Source organism: Oryctolagus cuniculus, chromosome 7 (genome assembly GCF_964237555.1).
Source record: "Oryctolagus cuniculus chromosome 7, mOryCun1.1, whole genome shotgun sequence".
NCBI lineage: Eukaryota > Metazoa > Chordata > Mammalia > Lagomorpha > Leporidae > Oryctolagus > Oryctolagus cuniculus.
In genome coordinates this window covers 128738587-128747296 of record NC_091438.1, presented here as the reverse complement: position 1 = coordinate 128747296, position 8710 = coordinate 128738587, and positions in this window count along the sequence as shown.

Below are 8710 nucleotides of genomic sequence, written 5' to 3'. Positions count from 1 at the left end.
ACATGCCACCTTGATGGGATTGAATTGGAATCCCCTGGTATGTTTCCAACTCTACCAATTGGGGCAAGTCAGCCCGAGCACGCCCCAAATTATACATCTCTTCCCTCTCTTATTCCCACTCTTATGTTTAACAGGGATCACACTTCAGTTAAATTTCAACACTTAAGAATAACTGTGTGATAATTACAGAATTAAACCAGTCATATTAAGTAGAATAGACAAAAAAAATACTATGAGGGATAATGTATTAAGTTGTCCATTAGCAGTCAGGGCTATGCTGATCAAGTCACCATTTCACATAGTGTCCATTTCACTTCAGGAGGTTTCCTTTTTGGTGTTCAGTCAGTTGTCACCGATCAGGGAGAACATATGGTATTTGTCCCTTTGGGACTGGCTTACTTCACTCAGCATGATGTGTTCCAGATTCCTCCATTTTGTTGCAAATGACTGGATTTCGTTGTTTCTTACTGCGGTATAGTACTCTAAAGAATACATATCCCATAATTTCTTTATCCAGTCTACCATTGATGGGCATTTAGGTTGGTTCCAGGTCTTGGCTATTGTGAATTGTGCTGCAATAAACATTAGGGTGCAGACCACTTTTTTGTTTATCAATTTAAACTCCTTTGGGTAAATTCCAAGGAGTGGGATGGCTGGGTCGAACGGTAGGGTTATATTCAGGTTTCTGAGGAATCTCCAGACTGATTTCCATAGTGGCTTGACCAGTTTGCATTCCCACCAACAGTGGATTAGTGTCCCTTTTTCCCCACATCCTCGCCAGCATCTGTTGTTGGTAGATTTCTGTATGTGAGCCATTCTCACCGGGGTGAAGTGAAACCTCATTGTGCTTTTGATTTGCATTTCCCTGATTGCTAGTGACCTTGAACATTTTTTCATGTGCCTGTTGGCCATTTGGATTTCCTCTTTTGAAAAATGTCTATTGAAGTCCTTGGCCCATCTCTTAAGTGGGTTGTTGGTTTTGTTGTTGTGGAGTTTCTTGATCTCTTTGTAGATTCTGGTTATTAACCCTTTATCTGTTGCATAGTTTGCAAATATGTTTTCCCATTCTGTCGGTTGTCTCTTCACTCTCCTGACTGTTTCTTTTGCAGTACAGAAACTTCTCAATTTGAGGCAATCCCAATAGTTGATTTTGGCTTTGACTGTCTGTGCCTCCCAGGTCTTTTCCAGAAATTCTTTGCCTGTGCCAATATCTTGAAGGGATTCTCCAATGTTCTCTAATAACTTAATGGTGTCAGGACGTAGATTTAGGTCTTTAATCCACGTTGAGTGGATTTTTGTGTAAGGTGTAAGGTAGGGGTCTTGCTTCATGCTTCTGCACGTGGAAATCCAGTTTTCCCAGCACCACTTATTGAATAGACTGTCCTTGCTCCAGGAATTAGCTTTAGATCCTTGATCAAATATAAGTTGCCTGTAGATGTTTGGATTGATTTCTGGTGTTTCTATTCTGTTCCATTGGTCTATCCATCTGTTTCTGTACCAGTACCATGCTGTTTTGATTACAACTGCCCTGTAGTATGTCCTGAAATCTGGTATTGTGATGCCTCCGGCTTTGTTTTTGTTGTACAAAATTGCTTTAGCTATTCGAGGTCTCTTGTGCCTCCATATGAATTTCAGCATCATTTTTTCTAGATCTGAGAAGAATGTCTTTGGTATCTTGATTGGGATTGCATTGAATCTATAAATTGCTTTTGGGAGAATGGACATTTTGATGATGTTGATTCTTCCAATCCATGAGCATGGAAGATTTTTCCATTTTTTGGTATCCTCTTCTATTTCTTTCTTTAAGGTTTTGTAATTCTCATCGTAGAGATCTTTAACGTCCTTGGTTAAGTTTATTCCAAGGTATTTGATTGTTTTTGTAGCTATTGTGAATGGGATTAATCTTAGCAGTTCTTTCTCAGTCATGGCATTGCCTGTGTATACAAAGGCTGTTGGTTTTTGTGCATTGATTTTATATCCTGCCACTTTGCCAAACTCCTCTATGAGTTCCAATAGTCTCTTAGTAGAGTTCTTTGGATCCTCTAAGTAAAGAATCATATCGTCTGCAAAGAGGGATAGTTTGACTTCTTCCTTCTCAATTTGTATTGCTTTAATTTCTTTTTCTTGTCTGATGGCTCTGGATAAAACTTCCAGCACTATGTTAAATAGCAGTGGTGAGAGTGGGCATCCCTGTCTGGGGCCAGATCTCAGTGGAAATGCTTCCAACTTTTCCCCATTCAATAGGATGCTGGCTGTGAGTTTTTTATAAATTGCTTTGATTATATTGAGGAATGTTCCTTCTATACCCAATTTGCTTAGAGTTTTCATCATGAAAGGGTGTTGAATTTTATCGAATGCTTTCTCTGCCTCAATTGAGATAATCATATGGTTTTTCTTTTGCAGTCTGTTAATGTGGTGAATCACATTGATTGATTTGCGAATGTTGAACCATCCCTGCATACCAGGGATGAATCCCACTTGGTCTGGGTGGATGATTTTCCTGATGTGTTGTTGTATTCTATTGGCGAGAATTTTATTGAGGATTTTTGCGTCTATGTTCATCAGGGATATTGGTCTGTAATTTTCTTTCAGTGCTGCATCTTTCTCTGGCTTAGGGATTAAGGTGATGCTGGCTTCATAGAAAGAATTTGGGAGGATTCCCTCTTTTTCAATTGTTCTGAATAGTTTGAGAAGAAGTGGGATTAGTTCTTCTTTAAATGTCTGGTAGAATTCAGCAGTGAATCCATCTGGTCCTGGGCTTTTCTTTGTTGGGAGGGCCTTTATTACTGTTTCAATTTCTGTTTCAGTTATGGGTCTATTTAGGTTTTCGATGTCTTCATGGTTCAATTTTGGTAGATTGCATGTGTCCAGGAATCTATCCATTTCTGATAGACTTTCTTGTTTGCTGGCATACAGGTCCTTGTAGTAATTTCTGATGATTCTTTTTATTTCTGTGGTGTCTGTTGTTACGTTTCCTTTTTCATCTCTGATTTTATTGATTTGGGTCTTTTCTCTTCTTTTTTTAGTTAGTTGGGCCAATGGGGTGTCAATTTTGTTTATTTTTTCAAAAAACCAGCTTCTCGCTTGGCTGATTTTTTGTAATGTTTTTTTGGATTCAATCCTGTTAATTTCTTCTCTGGTTTTAATTATTTCTCTTCTCCTACTAGATTTGGGTTTGGTTTGCTGCAGTTTTTCTAGGTCCTTGAGGTGCGCTGAAAGCTCATTTATTTGGTACCTTTCCAATTTCTTGGTATAGGCACCTATTGCTATAAATTTGCCTCTCAATACTGCTTTTGCTGTATCCCGTAAGTTTTGATATGTTGTGTTGTTGTCTTCATTTACTTCCAGAAAGTTTTTGATTTCTCTTTTGATTTCTTGAATGACCCAGTGTTCATTCAGGAGCATGTTGTTCAGTCTCCATGTGTTTGCATACTTTCTGGGGTTTCCTGAGTTGCTAATTTCCAACTTCATCCCGCTGTGGTCTGAGAAGCTGCATGGTATGATTCTAATTCTTTTAAATTTGCTGAGACTTGCTTTATGGCCTAGTATGTGATCAATCCTAGAGAAGGTTCCATGCGCTGCTGAGAAGAATGTGAAGTCTGTAGATGTAGGGTTGAAAGTTCTGTAGATATCTGTTAGATCCATTTGGGCAATAGTGTCAATTAAATCTGCTGTTTCCTTGTTGATCTTCTGTCCGGATGATCTGTCTATTTCTGAGAGTGGAGTATTGAAGTCCCCCAGTATATTGTATTGGAATCTAAATCTCCCTTTAAGTCCCTTAACATATCTTTTAAATAGACCGGTGCCCTGTAATTAGGTGCATATACATTTATAATAGTTACATCTTGCTGTTGAATTGAACCCTTAATCATTATATAGTGTCCCTCTTTGTCTCTCTTAACAGTTTTTGTATTAAAGTTTATTTTGTCTGATATTAATATGGCTACACCTGCTTTTTTTTGGTTTCTGTTGGCATGGAATATCTTTTTCCAACCTTTCACTTTCAGTCTGCGTGCCTCTTTGTTAGAGAGATGTGTTTCTTGTAGGCAACAAATAGTTGGGTTGTGTTCTGTGAGCCAGTCAGCCAAACGGTGTCTTTTAACTGAAGAATTCAGACCATTAATGTTCAATGTGACTATTGATACGTAGTGACTTTGCCCTGCCATTTTCCCGGAAATATTTTCTAGTATAAGCTTTGAGCTTCCCATGCTCTTTTACTGGTAGGTTTTCTTCCTTTCCCTTCTTTCATATTGATGGCCGTGTTTCTGTGTTTCTGAGTGTAGCACATCTTTAAGTATCTTTTGCAGGGCCGGACCAGTGGCCACAAAGTCTTTCAATTTCTGTTTGCTATGAAAGGTCTTTATTTCACCTTCATTCACAAATGAGAGCTTGGCAGGATATAATATTCTGGGATGGCAATTTTTCTCTCTTAGCACCTGTGCTATGTCTCGCCATTCCCTCCTAGCTTGTAGGGTTTCTGATGAGAAGTCAGCTGTGAGTCTGATTGGAGATCCTCTGAGAGTAATCTGACGTTTCTCTCTTGCACATTTTAGGATCTTTTCTTTATGTTTCACTGTGGTAAGTTTAATTACCACGTGGCGTGGTGAGGATCTCTTTTGGTCATGTTTATTGGGGGTTCTATGAGCTTCCTGTACTAGGATATCTCTGTCCTTCTGCAAACCTGGAAAGTCCTCTGCTAGTATCTCACTAAAAAGGCCTTCCAATCCTTTCTCTCTCTCCATGCCTTCAGGAACTCCTAGAACTCGAATGTTGGTTTTTTTAATAGTATCCTGTAGATTCCCAACAATATTTTTTAGGTTTCTAATTTCCTCTTCTTTTCTTTGGTTTGACTGTATGTTTTCCTGTGCTCTGTCTTCTAAGTCCGATATTCTCTCTTCTGCTTTACCCATTCTGTTTTTAAGGCTTTCTAATGTGTTTGTCATTTGATCTATTGAGCTCTTCATTTCATTTTGATTTCTCTTCACTATCACACTTTCCTGTTCTACTAGTTTCTGAGTTTCATTTTGATTCTTCCTTAAAATTTCATTTTCACAAGAGAGATTTTCAATCTTGTCCATTAAGGATTTCTGTAGTTCAAGGATTTGCTTTTGAAAACTTCTAAATGTTCTTATCATACATTTTTTGAAATCCGAATCTTGCATTTCTTCTATCTCATCATCTTCATACTCTTGGCTTGGGGTGTTTTGCTTATTTGGAGGCATCATAGTGTCATCGTTGATCTTGCTCCCTCTATTTCTGTGTTTGTTACTCGGCATAGTTAATTCTTCTTGCGTCACTGTGCGTTTTTTTGTTTTTTTGTTTTTTTTTTTTTTTTTTTATACTGTGTCCGTGTTAAGTGGACTGCCTGCTGTTGGAGGAGCCTTGGAGGTTTGAGATGGGTGCGGCCTGAGAGCTCTGCCTGGTTCTTCCTGGTTAAGGGTGTGCAAAGGTGACACCCTCAGGTTATGCGTGGTAAATCTCTCTCTTTTTATTTATTTGTTTATTTTATTTATTCAGGGGGTAAGTAACACCGCAGGGCAGGGCTGTGCAGAATTGATGGTATTTAGCTTCCAGTCTTTGGCTCCTCTGGACTCCCACTGGGTTGCCTAGGCTACTGAATTGTAGTGACTCAGTTCCTTAGCTCTCCCCCATTGATATGTAAATCCAGAGAGGAGGCCTGCTCTTTGTCTCTTGGGAATTCTTCAAGCCTTGCAGCCTTGTAACCTTTGCAAGGTTAGGGGGAAGAGAAACCCCGAAGCTTTTTTTTTCCTTCTTTCCGGTAGTGAGTTTGCTGCACTTTCCGGCCCCCCTCTAGATTCTGACCCCCGTTTCCCCACCAATGTCTCGGGTTATTGAGCTCACCTCCCCTTCCAGCGCCGATGTGTGGACTCGGAGCCCTGAGCGTCCCAAGTCTCCCCGCTGTTGTCTGTGTGGCATGCACTCCCCTTGGAGCAGTGGCGCGCAGACCCTGGGGCTTCTGCGGCTCGGTCCCGCGACTTGGCTTCCGCGCGGTGGGCGACCTTGTTCTCCCAGTAGGTCCTCCGATTCACGATTCCCGTGCAATTTTTTCCTGGTTCTTTTTTCTGCGGCTACCGTAACTCCCCTTTTATTAAACTAAATTTTCCCGGACTATCGGTGCGCGCCCTCACTATTCCGCCATCTTGGCTCCGCCCCCCTCAAAGTCTGTATCCCGTAAGTTTTGATATGTTGTGTTGTTATCCTCATTTACTTCCAGAAAGTTTTTGATTTCTCTTTTGATTTCTTGAATGACCCAGTGTTCATTCAGGAGCATATTGTTCAGTCTCCATGTGTTTGCATACTCTAGGGATTCCTGAGTTGCTAATTTCTAGCTTCATTCCGCTGTGGTCAGAGAAGCTGCATGGTATGATTCTAATTCTTTGAAATTTGCTGAGACTTGCTTTATGGCCTAGTATGTGATTAATCCTTGAGAAGGTTCCATGCACTGCTGAGAAGAATGTGAAGTCTTTAGATGTAGGATTGAAAGTTCTGCAGATACCTGTTAGATCCATTTGGGCAATAGTGTCGATTAAATCTGCTGTTTCCTTGTTGATCTTCTGTCCGGATGATCTGTCTATTTCTGAGAGTGGAGTATTGAAGTTCCTAGTACTATTGTATTAGAATCTAAGTCTCCCTTTAAGTCCCTTAACATATCTTTTCAATGAACTGGTGCCCTGTAATTAGGTGCGTATACATTTATAATAGTTACATCTTGCTGTTGAATTGAACCCTTAATCATTATATAGTGCCCCTCTTTGTCTCTCTTAACAGTTTTTGTATTAAAGTTTATTTTGTCTGATATTAATATGCCTACACCTGCTTTTTTTTCGGTTTCTGTTGGCATGGAATATCTTTTTCCAACCTTTCACTTTCAGTCTGCATGCATCTATGTTAGAGAGATGTGTTTCTTGTAGGCAGCAAATAGATGGGTTTTGTTCCTTAATCCATTCAGCCAGTCTGTGCCTTTTGACTGGAGAGTTAAGTCCATTAATGTTCCATGTGACTATTGATAAGTAGTGACTTTGCCCTGCCATTTTCCCAAAGATATTTTCTAGTATATGCTTTGCACTTCCCATGCTCTTTTACTGGTAGGTTTTCTTCCTTTCCCTTCTTTCATATTGATGGCCGTGTTTCTGTGTTTCTGAGTGTAGCACATCTTTAAGTATCTTTTGCAGGGCCGGACCAGTGGCCACAAAGTCTTTCAATTTCTGTTTGCTATGAAAGGTCTTTATTTCACCTTCATTCACAAATGAGAGCTTAGCAGGATATAATATTCTGGGCTGGCAATTTTTCTCTCTTAGCATCTGTGCTATGTCTCACCATTCCCTCCTAGCCTGTAGGGTTTCTGATGAGAAGTCTGCTGTGAGTCTAATTGGAGATCCTCTGAGAGTAATCTGACGTTTCTCTCTTGCACATTTTAGGATCTTTTCTTTATGTTTCACTGTGGTAAGTTTAATTACCACGTGGCGTGGTGAGGATCTCTTTTGGTCATGTTTATTGGGGGTTCTATGAGCTTCCTGTACTAGGATGTCTCTGTCCTTCTCCAAACCCAGAAAGTCCTCTGCTAGTATCTCACTAAAAAGGCCTTCTAATCCTTTCTCTCTCTCCATGCCTTCAGGAACTCCTAGAACTCGAATGTTGGTTTTTTTTTTTTAATAGTATCCTGTAGATTCCCAACAATATTTTTTAGATTTCTAATTTCCTCTTCTTTTCTTTGGTTTGACTGTATGCTTTCCTGTGCTCTGTCTTCCAAGTCCGATATTCTCTCTTCTGTTTCACTGACTCTGTTTTTTAGACTCTCTAATGTGTTTGTCATTTGATCTATTGAGCTCTTCATTTCATTTTGATTTCTCTTCACTATCACACTTTCCTGTTCTACTAGTTTCTGCATTTCATTTTGATTCTTCCTTAAGATTTCATTTTCACGAGAGAGATTTTCAATCCAGTCCAATAAGGATTTCTGTAGTTCAAGGATTTGCTTTTGAAAACTTCTTCTCATACATTTTTTGAAATCCGAATCTTGCATTTCTTCTATCTCATCATCTTCATAATCTTGGCTTGGGGTGTTTGGTTTATTTGGAAGCATCATGGTGTCATCGTTGATCTTGTTCCCTCGATTTCTGTGTTTGTTGCTTGGCATAGTTAATTATTCTTCTGTCACTGTGCGTTTTTTTTTTTATACTATGTCTGTGTTAAGTGGACTGCCTGCTGTTGGAGGAGCCTTGGAGGCTTGAGATGGGTGTGGCCTGAGAGCTCTGCTTGGTTCTTCCGGGTTACGGGTGTGCAAAGGTGACACCCTTAGGTTATGCATGGTAAATCTCTCTCATTTTATTTATTTATTTATTATATTTATTTATTTATTCAGGAGGTAAGTAATACCGCACTGCACGGCTGTGCAGAATTGATGGTATTTAGCTTCCGATATCTGGCTTCTACCCAAAGAGTCTGTGCAGGCTCTGTTTCTCCTCTGGACTCACACTGGGTTGCCTAGGCTACTGAATAGTAGTGACTCAATTCCTCAGCTCTCCCCTGTTGTTATGTAAATCCAGAGTGGGGGCCTGCTCTTTGTCTCTTGCTCTCCTTTGCAAGGTTGGCAGAGAGAGAAACTCGTCTGTACCAGTACCCCCACCATGTTTTTTCCTTCTCTCCTGTAGTCAGTCTGGCGAACTATCCCGCTCCCCTCTAGATTCTG